General features: G+C 36.1%; 1 pseudogene; it reads left to right on the top strand.

Annotated features, from left to right (window-relative positions):
* The first annotated feature begins 15259 nt into the window (after positions 1–15259).
* Positions 15260–19701, top strand: part of LOC121830391 (structural maintenance of chromosomes protein 6 pseudogene) — a 65885-nt pseudogene continuing 61443 nt past the window's right edge.

Raw genomic sequence — 19701 nt, 5'->3', positions numbered from 1 at the left:
AGCAATAAAGAAGGTTGTAGTTTCTTCATTGAAATTTAAAGTAAACTCCACCTGCATTTGTTTCTGTATTTTAAAGCATGTTCAAAGTGACTCTGTGGGAGAGAATTGGCTTCATATTTATTAAAGCCCCAATATACTGTTAAAAAAAAAAAGCAAACGGGAAAAAGGAAGGAGTATCCACTAAAGACCTGGAGTACTTATAGTTATAAAATGTCAGAAAATTCTAGTCTAAGAGAGAATTGTGTATTATAATCATTATGTCAAAATGACAATCTTGCCTGGGATTCTTGATTACCTTTCTACTAGCATTGTAGTTTTAGAGCAATATGTTTTTGTTATAAAGGTAAAATTACTTTTATAAAGTCATACAACTATACAGTAAGTATGCTGATTTTGTTTAAATTGATGATATAGATCCCTTAAATAAGAAAAAAATATAAAATTACAAATAAAGTTGAAATTTCTTTTGTATTTTCTTTCTACTCACAAGACAGCAATTATTATGAATACATGCACCTTTGCAATCTGCACTGTGTGACCTTTTATGTGATGTTTTATACATATATAGATTCATATACACACATGTCTGCATATATGCTTTGCAACTGCTTCTTTTTGCCTATATGATATTGTCTTGAGATTTCTCCTAGTGTTGCACACAAGTCTTAATTCACTGCATTTATTCATTTCTCTACTGATGGACAATAGTACATTTTTATTTTACAAGTGCTTTATTAAATATCTTGTCCATTTGCATGTACCTCCTCATACTGCCTCAACAATAATTTCAGGGGGATACTAAAGTGATAAATCCACAGGAGTCTGTTTAAGAAGTATTAGGTAGATTTATTAAGGTAAATTGAGGAAAAATACACTCAGGAACACAGACCAGAGTAGACAGCTGAAGTTGTCCTCTTATCTGACGCTTCTCTCTCTCCTCTGAAGAGGTCACATACAACAGTAGGAAGCACCACCGCCTATGGGCCATATAGCCCAAGGTCAAGGGTGGACCAGATACCACTACATTTCCCCTTTTTGTCTAAGTAAGAAGGTTCTAAACTTAATGCAAACTATATACAATACGAATGATTATCAAGTATTGTCCAGAAAAAAACAAAGGGTAAGGGAGCCATGGTTATTATGTAGCCTATTATGTAATGATCAGACTTCTATTTTATGTAAATTTGGGGATGTGAATAAAACTACATTGTTCTCTTAATTGGAGTTATTTCAAACTACCAAAAATGCTACATTATTGTCATTACTCAATAGTCATTTTTGTGTTTCTTCTTGTTTCTCCAAGAATTATCTTTTTCATATTACTATTCAGGTTTGTTATGGTCTAAGTTTATGATCTTTTATAATATTACAAGCAAATTTATCAGGCTGCATTATAAGTTTTCTTATAATATTCAACACAAAAAATTTTATCTTTGATACATGTTGATGAAATGATTTTGTCTTTCTATGACTTTTATGTGCATTTTTAAAACTTTTATATCAGCATTTTGTGGGAGACAGGAGGATGATAGTAATTCCAGGCTCTGTCTCAAAAACAGAGGAGGTGGAAGAAGAGGAAGGAGAGGAGTGGAGGAGGGAGAGGAGGGGACGAGGGGAGGAGAGAGAGGATGGGAGCAGGAAAACAGGATGGGGAGGAGGGAGAGGATGGGAGGAGGAAAACACAGGATGGGGAGGGGCATTCTTCTATCCCACCATTGTCAAGAGGTTCATTCTTTTTTTTTTTTAATGAAAAACAGGACTTTATTCAGAGTTCTGGATATCTGAGAATGCAATGAATTAACAGCCCCAAACTCTGCCTTATATCTCATCTCCAGCCAGCAAACTTTGCTGAGTGAAAACAAGGCAGTCACTCCAAAGTTTATTCCTGTCCCTCAGGCCAGGTGGTCAGCCTTGGCTTTGAGATTCATGTTGCCACTTCTCTCCTTATTGTCTCCTGCCCCTTCTCCTGTCACTGTATTTCCCCAGGCAGAATGAATGTGGACCACATGCACTAAAGGTCACAGTGACTTGCATTCTCCTGGTATGCCATCTGGGTTCCTGATTAACTAGAACAAATATGGTTAGTACTGTGCACATGCTGAGCCACTTGAATGTGTAAATGCAAGATTCTTTTCTACAATATGAAATACAAACGTAACCTTATAACGTAGTGTTGCTGGAGGGCTTCTCTCCAGGTTCCACCAAGCCCCGCAGTCCCACAATCCACGTATAAAATAATCACTCAGATGCTTATATTACTTATAAACTGTATGGCCGTGGCAGGCTTCTTGCTAACTGTTCTTTTATTTTAAATTAACCCATTTTTATAAATCTATGCCTTGCCACGTGGCTGGTGGCTTACTGGTGTCTTTACATGCTGCTTGTCCTGGCAGTGGCTGCAGTGTCTCTCCCTCCTTCTTCCTGTTTTCCCAATTCTCCTTTCTCCTTGTCCCGCCTATACTTCCTGTCTGGTCACTGGCCATCAGTGTTTTATTTATATAGAGAGATATCCACAGCACTTCCCCTTTTCTTCTTTTTTTTTTTTTAAAAAGGAAGGTTTTAACTTTAACAAAGTAAAATTACATATAACAAAACAATTATTGAGCATGAATTACAGTTACAATATTAAAGAAGATGTCCTATCTATCTTATATTTGTGAGTTTAAGGTTTCATATCTAATGTATCTTTTATTATAACTGAGGAAATTACAACTATCTAGTCTTTAACCACATCAAAGACCCGAGAAGGAACATAATGGTACCTGAGAAATGGTAGATGGATGCAAGCAACTTTCGGGAATCTTGTAAGAGTAGACCAAGACACCTGGCAGCCTGGACAGTCACCTAATGTTTCTCAGCATTGTTGGTGCATTCAAATTGGTTACAGGCCTAGAGTATATGACAGACCATTTTCATAAGCAGGAATTCTGAAAGACCATCTTACCCTGTCTTGGCAGAATACAGTGGTCGCTTTCCTTGTGTCCCACTTGTCCAGAAAGGACAGCATTATATTCGTACTGTCAGCCATCTTTTCCCAGTAGGCCATTTTGTGCCAAGAAGACAAACTTCCAAATGGAAATGTCTTAGAAGCCCAGCATTCTCTCGGGATCAAATTGGTCCAGCCAGGAGCAATTGTCTCACGTCAACAGAATTCTAAGTTATTTAAATGTCATATTCTCTAGGTCTATGAAGTGTTTGAAGATTACCTATCTATCTGAAATATATCTATGTATACCTAGAAGACTTAACTAACATGGCTACAAATATGATTATCATAGACTAATTATTAATCTATTTTTTAATTATCCATTACAATTTTAAATGAGTTACATAAACATAATACCTCAAACAAGAATAGAAATTATATATATATGTATATATATATATATATATATATATATATATATATATAGTATAAGAAATTAACTTCAAGTTTGTATCAATAAACTAAAATTTATACCAATGTAAAACATTTTAAACATAAACTAAAATCTATACCAATGTAAAACATTTTAAACAAGTTGTTCTTTAAAAGTAGGTTCATTAATCTACCCTTTTATTTTATCATCTCCATATCCTCCTATATATCTATATCATATCCCCTTTTCTTTTTTAGAAAGAGATCACATTTATAATCAACCTATTTTAAATAAAAATATTGGTTTTTCTCTGTTCCACACCAGAGGGCTCTTCTGATTTGGGACACAAGAATCTCTTACCTATTTTTTTTAAAGCAATATGTCTGGGTTTAGAGGGGGAGTGAGCCAATTCCACCTCTAAACCTAGCTTGGTATATTTGGGAATTTAGGCATTGCATCTCTTACTACTTCCTGCTGGAGAGGGGCGCTGTATCTTATGGGAATGCAAAGAAAATTTTAGGCCTATGGGGTAGTCCATGAGGTTGTATTGTGTGAACCAGTTGCCTTAAAACTGCTCTGGATGTTAGATCATCTGGGCCATGGTGTCATCGGAGACCTTTCAGGGGGTCTTGACTGGTGAAACCTGATGTATCTTAATCTGGAACAAATCCACAGCCTCTGGCTTTCTGTGGAAACAAAAGCAGAACCTCTTTTCCAAAGCAACATATCCTTAAATCCAAATTTTGAAGTCAAGGTACCTTTAAAATATACATATTGGTTTAATTCAACATTTTTTTGATCAAATGTTATTTTGCACTTAAAAATCCCAAAGACAACACAATCCAGACTGTCTGTGTAATATTCATCTTTACATGGCTTTTTTATATTAATTTATCTTTTTTTTCTCTTTCAAGCCTACATATTGTGAATCTATTATTTTAAATTGTAGTATTCTTTTTTTTTTTTTGTTTGTTTGTTTTTGTTTTTTGGATTTTTCGAGACAGGGTTTCTCTGTGTAGCTTTGCGCCTTTCCTGGAACTCACTTGGTAGCCCAGGCTGGCCTCGAACTCACAAAGATCCACCTGGCTCTGCCTCCCGAGTGCTGGGATTAAAGGCGTGCGCCACCACCGCCCGGCTTAAATTGTAGTATTCTAAGACTGAAATGGTGCTGTGGCTGCTGGCTCCACCCATTTCAGCTTACCAACATGGCGTTTTCTGCCAGTTCTATGAGTCATCAAGTCTCAGAATTAGTGGGTCTAAGCTTTTATCAAAGCAGCGTGTAGCCCAGAAACCTTTTTTTTTTTTGTTAATACTAGTAAAGACTAAATCTACCATATAGAGTAATGTGCCACTGGCAGACACCTCATTACTGCCATACTGCTGGTCAAACGCAAATGCCAGGAACCAGCCAGTAGTCCAAACCCGTGTTTTGTGGTGTCTAGCTGCCCATATGAGACATGAAGCAGGAACCTGTTTTTGGCTCTGTTTAGAATTGGTTATTAAATATTCTCAGGTTTAAGGTGGAAACTCTAGCCGTTGGGTGCCATTTGTTGCTGGAGAGCTTCTCTCCAGCCTCCACCAAGCCCCGCAGTCCCACAATCCACGTATAAAATAATTACTCAGATGCTTATATTACTTATAAACTGTATGGCATTGGCAGGCTTCTTGCTAACTGTTCTTTTATTTTAAATTAACCCATTTTTATAAATCTATGCCTTGCCATGTGGCTGGTGGCTTACCGGCATCTTTACATGCTGCTTGTCCTGGCGGTCAAGAGGTTCATTCTTTAAAACATTTGAAAGTTATTTTTAGTCATTGAGATTTTAGTCCATCTGGAATTTATATTTTATGTCTGAGGATAAAAAAGTAGTCCAATTTTATTTTACGTATGAAGTGCCAATTCCTATAACACTGTTTATCATCGACTACATTGTTTTCAATCCCATCCTCTTTTGTCTTGTGTTTGTGGTTTGTTTTAGTCTTTTTGTCTTCAAGGCAAACAAGAGTTTACTAGATAATTACAAGATTCAAGTGTCAGGCCATGTCCAATTCCTTGTTTCTTTTTCTGTAGCAATTTTTCTTCTAAGCCTACTTTCACCAACCCTCCTTTTTCAACCTTTCCCCCTTATTTATCCATATTTTATCTTATTTATGTTCCTCTCCTTCTGCCCAACCACCCCTTCCTCTTCTTTATATTCATGATAATTGCATTGTAATCTTTATTCTCCACATCCTGTGATCACACTGCATGGTATCTTCATCCACAGGGTCTTACCGTTAGGTTCTGTTAGTTAAACTACAGTAATTTCAACAGTCCATGTTGTCCAGGGAGGGTCTCTTGTGTTTACCCTGATCAATAGCATGAAAGGGTGTATTCTATGCTTGGCACTGTGCTGAGATTTTTGGAATGGTTCTTCATATTGTTTCTTTAAACACTCTTAATGTTATTTATCCCTCAACCTATCCCTACTCTGCCTCTGTTCCCATTCCTCCTTATTTATTACTTTCATGAGGGAACCCTTGCTACTGCTGTAAACCTGTTCAAGAATCCATGGCTGGTAAAGTCATGGGGCCTATTAATATCATTTTGCTAAAAAGACACTATCAAACTTCTTTTCAAATACTTAGACCAATACACTATTACAAATCTTGCCCCTCATCAAAGAAACATCTTTGCAAGATAATAATTAATATAGAACTGGGCAGAGGTGATGCATGCCTTTATTCCAACTTCTCAGGAGGCAGAAGCAGGCAGATCTCCATGAGGTAGAGGGTAGCCTTGTCTACAGAGTGAGTTCCAGGACATCCAGGGTGCTTACACAGAGAAACTCTGTCTTGAGAAACTGAAAAAAAAAAGGTGAATATAGAGATAATTGGTAAAATTTCAGAGAAATAAGTGCTTGAAGAATATTCCACCTTAAGTGGGACATGTACATCATACATACTACCCTTGCTAAAGGCTCAGGGAATATTGCAGAACAGGATCTGGCTAGATGTTAGAGCCAAAGGTTTGTGAATATTGCAGAGAAATAATTCCTTCTAAACAAGACAGGCCCATTGTTCTTATGGAATCATAGCAGCTATCATTGGCATAAGAATAGCCAAATATCAAGTCAGACAAAACTCCAGAATGGAGACAAGAGATCATGAGGTTCTACTTCTAGTTGAAGAAATATTGGAAATCAATGGCTGGTGGGTGAAGGAGCATCACTTTTCCTCATTGGTGTGGCCCATGCCATAGTTAATGGTGCCCTACACCCATGCACATACAGACACACAAATTGTGCTCAGTAGATTATGGAAAAAAGAAAAAAATAGGGAAAAAGGAAATTGGGAAGGACTCTGAGAAGATGTTGAAGGGGTCAGTAGAGGATGGACATATCTAAATGCATTTATTTGTGTATCTTTACAGGTCCCTCTTAACACTAAACCACTTCTGCATCCAGAAGCTCTTGTACACACCTATAAGTCAGTTTGGCCACTTGGTGAGTCTCACTTAATTGTTTAATGTAACACTAGCTAACATTCATTTATGTTTTAAACAACTATGTATTAGCTGCTTATTATACTATTATACAACATTTTATGTTTGGGGGCAAGGTGTGACAGTTGCGGCACTGTGTCCATAATGATAGAATTGTGTGGTGAAGGATCTTCACATCTTATAGATCAGGAAACACAGTTTGTAGTAGAACAAGAAGTCAGTATCACTTTCAAGCCATACTCAATGACCTACTTCTCCCAGCTATACAGTTCTACAAACTCCCAAAGCCACCACATCATCTAGGGACAAGTATTCAAGCTCACTTCATGTTTACACTATAGTAATACCCATAGGAAGCAGTCCTCAGGGCATCCTTTCACCCTTCAGCTACAAGAGGAGTCAGCAGAATGTCCCAAATCTAGAGGGTCCCAAACATGCCATTTCCACGATTTTGGACTTTGTAACTTCCAAAATCACAATCAATTTATCTATTGTTATAAGCCACACAATATATGGTATTCCATGACAGTACCACAAATGAACAAAAACAGTCTTATTCTGAAGTGTGATTTTTATCTCCTTTTGTGGTAAATTTATGACACAGGAGAAATGAGATTAAGCAGGTATTCACACAAAGTATTATCATTGTGATCAAAGGAGAGGGTATGTTGATTAGTCTAAAATATAGCAAGAACAGCTCATATATTATTCTTGTTACTTTAATGTGAAAAAGAATAAGGATGCAGGAGGAACTCTGATAAAACTGTTGGTATTGATAAGACATATCATCATTGAAGATCTTGAGGGTCTACAATGAAAGTAACTTTATATTGAAACCAGAAATATTAAAACAAAAATAACATGTTCAGATAAATGCTTATTAAATGTACAAAGTTCTTCCCATTTTTCTTTAATGGTTTATTGATTTTAGTTAGTTATGATCTAAATATATGACTGGAAATGTAAGAAATAAATAATTTTAAATTGTGTGACACTCTGAATACTGTGATGGAATTTTCTGCTAGCCCACTCTGGCTGGCTAGAATCAAACTTTCCTTCGGCATATTTTCCTAGATGCTCTAGCCTCATCTCTTAGCAAACCTCTTGGTTATTAGATCAACCATGTGCAGCCAGTAGCAAGTTCATGTGTCCAGGTTACTCCTTATTTTTTTACTAAAAACTCTCCTCACATGCAAGAGTCACAAAGCCTGAATACAGATATACCAAGCAGATGCTAGCCATGTGAGAAGTGAAAATAATTACATGCCGAAGTTGTCAGTATCTATATGAACAATTAAAATTTCACTCATAATAGCTTTATTATTATATTTAAAATTCTTAGATATATCATCACACAGGTTTGTAAGTGGTTAGCAACAATGGAAAGGGTATTACAGTCAAGGACCTCCACTTCTGTCTACAGTTCTGGCCATGCACTGGGTATCTTGAGATATAACTTTTGCAGCAAAAAGGTAAATATTGCAGCATAACAGTTCATATCTGGAATGATTGTTCATTTCAGTTGTTCTTTATATTTTGAATCTAAAATCACCAAAAAACAAACAAACAAAAAAAAACAAAAAACAAAAAAAACAAGCCTCTACCCTGCATGTAAGGGCTTATCGAGATTCAGTTGACTAAGATATGAAGACCTACCCTAAATGTGCACAGTAGAATTTCATGGGCTGGGGTCCTACTAAAAGGGAAAGCAACCTGAACCTCCATATTCATCTCTCTCAGCTTTGTGACTCTGGACACAATGTGTTAGCTGCTCTCTGGTCTCCACATTTTACCACTGATGGATCATATCACTTTGGAACTAAGATCCAAATTAAACTTCCATTTCCTTCAACTTTCTCTTGTCGGGTATTTTGTCATAGTAATGAGAAAAAGTAGGGAATGAATGGAGGCTGTAATTGTGGCTCTTCAAAGGAACCTGTGGGGTTCATTTGTTTTGGGTCCTGCCTCATTATCCACAGTGCTGTGGCGAGCCTTCTCTGTTGTTTACTAAAAGCTTTTAGTCTGCAAAGATTTTATGTCCATAAGATAGATAAACAGGAAAATCCTTGATAGAAAAATTGAGTTCTTATGAATGAATGAAGAAAACCAAATCTTACAGCTTTTCCAGAACTAAATTTAGTTGAGTGTTAGAAATGCTTGCTTGAATTTCTGAAGTTTTTATTGAAGTAAATGGTTACAGAATAAAAAATGTAGCTGTATGTGTCAGAAATGTATTTACCGCAGAGTTTGACAGTAGGAAAGAACTGGCTTAATTCTGGCTATGTTAAACAGATTATCTTTAAAATCAACCGAGTTGAATATTTTTGTGTGAAGAGCTGGATAAGAAGTCCAGTCAATATTTTGAAAAATAAGAAAAAAGCAAAAAGAAAAAAAAGAATGGTTCAGAACATAACTCCAATGTGTACATCATCCCTGCAAGATTGGGACTGATGAAGGCAATATGAAAATAAAAGAAAGCACAAAGGCATCTTGAGAAACAGAATCATTCTCTAATCAGAACAACTGCAGAGTCACCGTCTCTCCACTGAAGTGAGACATTGTACACGACTCTGCAAATGAGAGTGAGGTCCTTGGGGCTTTGCAGGATGTAGAAATGGAAGAGTCTATTTACAGGCCAGTTTCCCCACAGTCTGGAAATGGTAGATACTAGTGGTTTTGGTGTCTGTCAAGTCAACTTTCTCTGCCCAGAGCTTCTCAGTCCAACCAAAGTTTTTCAATAATTAAGACTTCTATCACCACCACAACTTGTTAATATTCAAATTTCTTCTCAAGTTCTGCTCTCTTTGTTTCTTATTCTCATGCCTTTTGATTGTTTTTCTTCTGTTTTTCTTCCTTCTTTTATTAATTTATATTCCATTGTATTTATGAAAAGATAGACATGAAAGAGATCATATGCCATGCTATGAGGTACAAATAAGGAAAGTGCATTGTTAAATGCTTAAAATGCAAATGCAAAGGAGGCAAAGCCTGCTTTGTTTTTACTCTCTTTTTGTCCCAGGTCACAGTCTCCTTATTGAATGAGAAATGACATTTCCCAAAAAGCATGCTTTCACAACATCGGTGACTTTTCACCTCAGCTGATATTAAATCCTGTACTGTTTGTAATACTAAAAGGGTCAACCACACAGGTAGAGTCACATAAGACATTGTGGGTATAGCATCCTTGAGTTTGGAGAACATTCAGAGTGAACCAGGTTCTGAATCTTAAAGTTAAACTTAGTTTTCATTTTTAATGTAAATCACCATTGACATTACCAAAAAACCACAGATCTTAGGGAAACAACCATTTCAAAACAGTTAAGCTGCAAACCAAATAATTGTGCATTATAACTCAAGATGATGATATTCAGCCTGCAGTAATCCAGGATAGCAGTTAGAATGATACTGTGGTTTGTTCAGATCACTCTCACCTGTAACTCCAAAACTATCACAGTACATGAAGAATTATGTATTGATATCAAACCAATACTGACATGTTATTTTGTTCCTCACTTCTAAAAGAAACAAATCAATTCCTCTAAGTTTTGTACTACAAGTGTTATAAAAGGTACAGCATTTGTTAACTAAAAATCAAATAGATATTTTGGACTAACTAAAATTAGAGTTCTAAAGTGGAATAGTAGAACATAGGTAAAACGAAAATAGAGAAGAATAACAGAGGGGATTTGGAGGTTTAAGCAAGGAGGTACCCAATGTAGATACATAAAGCTACTGCTACATGCAGTAAAGAAAATCCCCAGTGCCAGATATGGAACAGCCTTATAGGAGATGTTAGTCAAGGACACCCCACAGGTCTCGCAAAACAGTAAAGGTTCTTGTCAGTCTTCTTCATTGTTCTCCAAAACTATTGCCAAAAATATTGCACACTCAATTTGGAGATACTGAGAAAGCAAGCTGGAACCCTGAAGGAAACATCCCAGGTATTCAGTAACTTTCAAAATTCTGGAAGGTATGATGAAGGGCTGAGCTGTTAGCTATTGACAGATTCTAGGACAAGGGAGACGTTGTCTTCAGTTGTGTATCCACTGATGAGCCTCTGGCTCCAATGGACAGCTCCAAATCGATGGTCAAGTAGAGAGTCTTTGTTGAACTCAGTGTGTCATAAAATAAAATAGAAATGTGGTAATGAGGTTTGCAGAAAAGAATACACTAGAAATAAGTGGGAGAGAGATAAGTGGAAGATGAGAGTAATCAGTATGAATTATTTACATGTATGCAATTTTCAAAATTTAATATAATTAATAAGATGAAGATGGGCAGATCTTCATCTTTCTTTCTTCTCCTCCAGATCCAATTGCCCAGTCTCATGCCCAGCTCTGGAGCAGAACAACTTCTGTGATCTACCTTTCCCCTCTGATCCCACTCCAAAAGAATGACTAAGATCTTTTCCTCCAACCTTGCTTTCTCCAACTCATCCCATTATCCCAGCCTCCAATATCAGAAGGCCTCTCCTGTGAACATACCCAATGAGCAGGCAAGAGAAACAGGTAAGCTATTTATGTGATTTTCCTGCAAGCTTCACCACTGCCTTCTACCCTCCAAATCCAATCCCCCAATCTCATCTCAAGTTTTGCAACAGAATTTCTTCTGGAGCCACAGATTTTTACCCCCTAACCCTACTCATTGCCTTGCCCTATCCTACAACTCAAGCAAGCACTCCCTTGTAGATGAAATTCTAAACAGTCTTATTAAATAAGAAACACAGAGCCAAATACAGAGGTAATAGCCAAAGAGATCGGAGCAATAGCCATGACTAGCTTTAGCTTACCATCAGCAGTAGCTTCCCCAGGGAAGCTACTTCCTGTCTGACTTGTGTTTTTATTGCCTTTCTGTTCTGCTTTCTCATGGGCTCTAAGCCCAGGCACATGATTTCCTCATCACTTTCTGTCGATACAGACGCCCAGGTCTCTATGGTTGGTACTGGGATTAAAGGCTTGTGTCATCACGCTTGGCTGACTCCTTGACCACACAGAGACTCTGCCTGCCATGTGATCAGATTAAGGGCATGTGCTACCACTGTTGGACTTCTGCTTAATGGCTATTTGACCTCTGATCTCCAGGTAACTTTATTTATTAACATACAAATAAAATATCATATTTCATCACAAATAAAACATCACCACATTTCCCCCTTTTATTCTAATAAAAGAGAAAAAAGCTATAACTAATGTAAGGAAAACTATATACAATAAGTACAATAACTATATACAATATATACAAGCAATAAATACCTCAACAATGTTTACTCTATTTGACATTGACAATTGACAAGTTCAGAAAAAATATTTCATTATCTATCCTATTTTGGTAATTCCAAAATGTACCTGATTCACCTTTTATCCTAACTTTATTACTAACAGAGAACTATCTTATAATGTCTTTCAAATTTATGTACTTACAAATCTTTAGTGAGTTTCTTTTCTGAAATTCTTAACAAGGAAAACTATAACTATAACTACTAATTTTCAACTAACTATAACCATAACTATCTAATCTTCAACTCCCTCAGAGACCCAAGAAGGAAATAATGTTACTAATAAAACAGGAAGTGCATGCAAGCAGCTTCCAAAATAATGTCAGTAGAAAGAAACAGACAGCAGCCTGGACAGTCATTCATGAGAAGTAAGATGCAAAGTACCAGTAAGCCACAAGCCATGTGGCAACTTACAGATTAATAGAAATGGGTTAATTTAAGACATAAGAAGTAGATAGCAAGAAGCCTGCCACAGCCATACAGTTTATAAGTAATATAAGTCTCTGTGTGTTTATTTGAGTCTGAATCGCTGCAGGCCCCAGTGGGACTGGAGAAATCTTCAGCTACACTTCCTGCTTACCCACAGGCCACTCCTGCCAGGGAACCAGGTAGGCTGACAGATCTTCACCTCACCCTCTGTTCTTCCATACCCAATTCCTTAGACTCATCCCCAGTTCTTCAACAGAACACCTGACATAGCCTTCTAAGACCGCCACCTCCATCTCCTGTATATCCCATAGATCTTGACCTCCTAACTTATCTTTTCTACTAGTTGTTTTATACCAGCCACCAACCTCAGCAGACACTACAGGAAATCTTCTAGTAACCTCATTCTACTCTCTGCCTCTATCCCAATGAGAGTAAATACACAGATCATGATGGAAGATTCTGTCTTCCTCCATCCTGTGAACACTGTCGGACCCTTAGATTATTTTCATCCCTAAGTGTTGCTTCCCAGTATCAATTTCCAGAAACATGTTTTACCTGGAACTCCTATGCATATGCCTATCAAGTCCACAGAAAATTTCCTACCACACAATACTTAAGCACCACACTCTCCAAAAATCCAGAAAAGAAACAGAAAGCATTGAACAAAACCCCCACACAACAGAAACAAAACCAGATGTTAATACCTAGAATGATAATATCTCCAATCCCAGATGCATAAATTCAATCATAAAATCATAATCAACAACAGCCTGGACAACATATATCTATTAGAGCCCAGCAACCCAACCTCAGAAGACCCTGATTATTCCAACAAATAAGAAAAAGGACTTAAAATAGTCTGTATGATGACAATAGAGGTCCTTAAAAAGGAAATGAATAAATCACTGGAAGAAATCCAGGAAGACACAAATAGTAGAAGAAAATGAATAAAACTGTTCAAGACCTGAAAATTAAAATAGGAAAAATAAAGAAATCCCAAACTGGGGAAATTCTGGCAATGAAGAATTTATAAACTCACACAGGTACCTCAGAGGGAAGCCTCACCAGCAGAATACAAGACATGGAAGAGAGAATCTCAGGCATTAAATGCATGATAACAAAGATGGGTACATTGGTCAAATAAAAAGTTAAAGCTAAAAAAACTCTTGAGACAGAACATTTAGGAAATCAGGAACACTATGAAAAGAGTAAATCAAAAAATAATAAGAACACAGGAAGGAGAAGAAACCAAAGTCAAAGGTCCAGAAAATATTTTCAGTAATATTATAGAAGAAAATTTTCTTAACCTAAATAAGGAGATGCATACAAAAACATATGGAATAACAAATAGATTGGACCAGAAAAGAAAATCACATCAGTACATAATAATCAATACAGTAAATGTACAGAAGGAAAAAGAATATTAAAAGCTGAAATGGAAAAGAAAACAAGTAATATGTAAACTCAGACCAATTAGAATTTCACTTCACTTCTCCATAGACACTCTAAAAGCCAAAAGGGCATAGATAGATGTCAACAGATTCTGAGAGATCACATATACTATGCCCAGCAAAAGTATCAATCACCATCAATGGTGAGAATAAAATATTCCATGATAAATCCAAATTTAAGAAATATTTATAAAAAATACAGCCCTACAGCAATACTAAATGAAAAACTCCAACCAATAAGAGGCTAGCTACAAACATGAAGACACAGGGAATAAATAATCTCAGATCAGCCAATTCAAAAGAAGGGAAGCACACACACACACACACACACACACACACACACACACACACACACACACACACACCATCACCACCACCACCATCAACAACAAAATATCAGGAAGCATCAGTCACTGGTTATTGATATTTGTCAAAAATCAATGGTTGCAATTCCCCAATGAAAGGGCACAGACTAACAGAATATTTGGGAAAACAGGATCCATCCTTCTGCTGCATCCAGGAGCCATACCTCAATATCAAGGATAGACATTACCTCAGGTTAAGGGGTTGGTTGCAACACAACATTCCAAGCAAATAGACTTAAAAGCAAGCTCGTCTAGGCATTTTAATATCTTAAAAAAATAGACTTCAACTAAAAACAAATCGGAAGTGGTAGGAAGGACACTACATACTCATCATAGGAAAAATCCATCACGATGACATTTCAAGTCTTAACATCTGTCCCTCAAACACAAGGGCACTCAAGTTTGTAATAGAAATAGTACTAAGGGATAAATCTCATATTGACCCACACACAATGATAGTAGGAGATTTCACCTCCCCACTCTCACCAATCAATAATTCATTGAGACAAAAACTACTCAGAGAAACACTGGTGCTAACTGAAGTTATAAACCAAATGAACCTAATAGATATTTAAGGAACATTTCTCTCAAACACAATGGAATATACCTTCCTCTTTGCATTTCATGGACCTTTTCCCAAAATTTATGACATACTTGAAAACAAAACAAGTACCAACAGATTCAAGAAAATGAAACTAACTCCCTGCATCCAATAAGATTATCATGGAGTAAAGCTGGATATAAATGGGAGAAACAACAGAAAGTTACAAGCTCATAAAAATTGAACAATTCTGTACTGAATGAAAAATTAGTCAAGATATATAAAGAAAGAAATTGAATAATTTCTACAATAGAATGAAAATGAATACACAACATACACAAACTTATGAGATACAATGACGACTATTTTGAGAGGTAAGCTCATAGCACTGAGCACCAACATAAAAAATAAACGGGAGAGATCTTATACTATCAACTTAAGACCACACCTAAGAGCCCAAAGACAAAAAGAATAAATCACACACAAAAGGAGTAGATAGCAAGAAATGATCAAATTCAGGGCTGAAATTAATAAAATAGAAACAAAGAGAACAATAGAAAAAAAACAACAAAACAAAGAATTGATTCTTTGAGAAATTCAATAATATTTCAAACAGTCAAATTCACTGATAAGCAGAGAGACAATATCCAAATTAATAAAAACCAAATTTGAAAAGGGTAACATAACAACAGATACTGAGGAAATCCAGAGAATGACTAGGGCATACTTTAAAAACTTGTATTCTTCCAAATTGGAATACCTAAAAAAAAAAAATGGATAATGTTCTTGATAGCTACCACATACCAAAGTTAAATCAAGATCAGATAAGTAATTTAAATAGACCTGTAAGCCCTAGTGAAATAGAAGTGTTCATTAAAAGTCTCCCAACCAAGAAAAATCCCAGGATCAGATAGTTTCAGCACAGAATTCTACCAGATTTTCAAAGTAGAGTTAACTCCAGTACACCTCAAATTATTCCACAAAATAAAAACAGAAGAAACATTGCCCAATTCATTTTACGAAGCCACAGTTTCCCTGATATCAAAACCACATTAAGACCTAATGACAAAAAAGAATACTAGACCAATTCCCCTGATGAACATAGTTTCAAAAATACTCCATAGAATACTTGCAAATTGAATGCAAGAACACATAAAAATATCATCCACTATAATCAAGTAAGGCTTCATCCCAGAGACACAAGGATAGTACAATATACAAAAATCAATAATTGCAATTAATCATATAAACAAATGGAAAGACAAAAATTACATAATCATCTCAGTAGATGCAGAAAAGGCTTATGACAAAATACAGCACTGATTCATGATAAAAGTCCTGAAGAGATTAGGAATACAGGGAATATACCTTTACATGATAAAGGAGGATAAGAGCTACTACAAAGCTATAGTAATAAGCAAGGTATTATCATACAAACAGACATGTTGAGCAATGAAATTGAATTGAAGACTGAGACATAAATCCACACACCTTATGAACATCTGATTTTTTTTAAATAAAGAGGCCAAAAATACATGTCAAAAAAAGGACAGCATCTTTATCAAATGGTGCTAGGTTAACTGAATTTCTGTATGTAGAAGGAAAATAGATCCATATTTATTAACCTGCACCAAACTCAACTCCAAATGGATAAAAAAACTCAATATAAAATAAGATACACTGTACCTGATATAATCTGATGATAAACCTGAAAGTGGGAAATAACCTTGAACTGGCACAAGAGAAAACTTCTAAACAGAACACTGTTAGTGCAGGCAGTAAGATTAACCCTTAATAAATGTTACCTTGTAGGTGGACTTTTCTTACCAGCCCATCAGTTCTCAAATAATCAATATGGAAACTTAATATTGATTATAAATGCTCAGCCCATAGCTCAGGCTTGTTACTTGGTAACTTGTATAACTTAAATTAACCTACTTTTATCTACATTCTACCACATGGTATTACCTCTTTTTTATCCTGCATCTCCTCTTTCCTATCCATGTTTCTCTGGCAACTCCTCTGACTCTGCCCTTCTTCTTCCCAGTGTCCTTAGTCTGGTTTTTCCACATAACCTTATTCTGTCCAGCTTCTTTATTAAACCAATCATGACATACATTACACAGTATATAGAAGGATTATTCCTTAGCAGTACATCATGAAACTGAAAAGCTTGTGTAAGAGTAAGAACACCATCATCCAGACAGTGTGGGAACCTACAGAAATGGATTTTGTTTTACCAATTACACATCCTACAGAGGGATACTATATAAAATATTTAAGAATTCTTGAAACTAAATATGAAAAATAATGAAATTTTAAAGTGTGATAGTGATCTAAACAGAGAATTCTCAATAGAGGAAACTCAAATGGCTGAGAAACACTTAAAGAAATAAATGTTTAACTTTTTAATCATCAGGGGCATGCAACTTGATATTATTTTGGGATTTCATCTTACTCCTGTCAGATTGGCTAAGATCAATAACACAAGTGATAACTTATGTAGGCAAGGATGTGGAATAAGAGGAACACTCCTCCTAATGTGAGTAAAAACTTGTATAGCCACTATGTAAATCAGTTGGTGATTTCTCAGAAAGATGGAAATGAATTTACCTAAAGATCCAGCTATATCAATCTTTGGTATATACCCAAAGGATGCTCCATGATACCACAGGGAAACTTGATCAGTCATGTTCATTGCTGCGGTATTCATTATAGCCAGAAAATGGAAACAACCTACATGTCCCTCAACAGAAGAATGGATAATGAAAATGTAATACAATTATAGAATAGAGTTTTTCTCAGCTGTTTAATAAAATGACATCATGAAATTTGTAGGCAAATGAATAAAACTGGAAAAAATCCAGAGTGAGGTAACTCAGACCCAGAAAAATAAATATGGTATTTTTTTTTTGTTTATACATGCATGTTAGCCTTCAAATGAGTGATAAACAAGCTACAATTTGTAGATCCAATGATACTAGGTATAGAGAAAGTGACTAGAGGAGGAACATTTTATGCCTAAGGGATCTCCCTGAGAGGAGGAAATAGAAAAGATTTTATGGGTGAATTGGCGGTGGGAGAGATGGGAACAGGAATATCAGATGGGAGGTGGGAGGGGAGATGGGGAAAAGAGAGGGAATCTGGTGAGAGACAATGAGAATTGAGGGGCATTTGAGGGGAGGCATGGAAATCTAGTGCAGTGGAAACTAAATCATATGAAGGTGATTCTAATGATTTCTTGTCACCAAAGAAAGCTTCCCATACTCCTGCTGGGTTATATACAATTGAGTTGTTGGACACAGGGGTCCTTGGAAACCCTCCTCCAGATTCCTGACTGTTTCCAAGAGTAGGTATATTCTGTAAACTGACAACGTGGCACCATTTCTGAAGACAACACCCTGATTAGAGATTGAATATGCAGATATTTACCTGGTATCTACAAAGAGCCTTTATCACTAATTTCTAGTGTCTTTGGTACAGGAAGGTACTCTACAGTCTACAAAAAGAAAAATATATACACCAACCCTGCCCCAAAACCTTTAATCTACAATGTTGTCCTGCCTGTAAGTATGCTAGGGCAATGGTGGAATAAAGCTTGTAAGAGTAACCAAGCAACATTTGATTTAACTTAAGACCCATTCCTTGAAATGGAATCAATACATGACTTGGGTGACCAAGAATTCAGGATTAGATAGCCCAGAGAGTTAGGGTAAAACCAAATACTATTGTGAAAAAAATGAGTAATAGAATGACCCTTAATGATATTCTGCTATGCTCATAGATCAGTGCTTTATTTTGCAATCATCAGATAAATTTCTTTCTGCAATAGATGGAAATGCATATAGGGACCCACATTTAGATATGAGAGAGAGAGAGATCTTGGGAACACATCACATATACAATGTCTTCATTAAATTCCTCCCCTCATAGCTCAATGAACCCCCTGAAGAGGATGTAGAAAGAAAGAGCCAGAGTGGTAGAATATACCAGGAGAACAACTCCCTCTAAATCAACATGCACAAAGCTCATATGAACCACAGAGACTGAAGCAGCATGCACAGGGCCTACAATGGTCTGCACAGTTCCTGCATGTGTGCATCTTTCAGTTTAGTGTTTTTATGGGACTCCTGAGTATATGAATGAGTGGGTTTCTGACTTTGTGCCTTCCCTTGGGCTCTTTTCTTTCTGTTGGTTTTCCTTGTTCAACATCAATGCAATTGTTTCTGTTTTGTCTTATATTTTATTTTGTTACATTTTGTTATTTTCTCTTGAAAGGCTGTCCTTTTCTAATGGGTGATAGAAAATGAGTAGATCTGGATGGAGTAAAAGAGAAACTGGGAGGGTACAGGGAGTGGAAAGTATAATCAGGATATATTATATAAGGAAATAATCTATTTTCAATAAATGAAAAATAAAAAAAAACATGGAAAAAACATGAGCTTCTTTGGAAAAAGAATTTAAAATAGATCAAAAATATTTTTTTAAGTCAGCAAAATACCAGCAGGGCCAATCAATCATGAATACCTAAACTAACTAACAATATTGTTAATTTGTTAATTTTTAGTTGAGAATTTAAATAAAATTTATATGATTTTAACTATTATAAATGCATCTTTAAGTAATTTTTTTCACTAATTTCTTTTACAGTTTTTATAACTGACAATATGCAGGTGTCATATATTGTTCCTTCTTCTTTTCTTTTATTCCTCTCTTCCTTTCTTCCTCCCTTCCTTCCTTCCTTCTCTCCTTCCTTTCTTCCTCCCTTTCTTCCTTCCTTCCTTCCTTCCTTCTCTC

Source organism: Peromyscus maniculatus, chromosome 6, assembly GCF_049852395.1.
Source record: "Peromyscus maniculatus bairdii isolate BWxNUB_F1_BW_parent chromosome 6, HU_Pman_BW_mat_3.1, whole genome shotgun sequence".
Lineage (NCBI taxonomy): Eukaryota > Metazoa > Chordata > Mammalia > Rodentia > Cricetidae > Peromyscus > Peromyscus maniculatus.
Note: the sequence above shows the minus strand (reverse complement) of the source record. Positions and strands in the feature narration are given on the sequence as shown.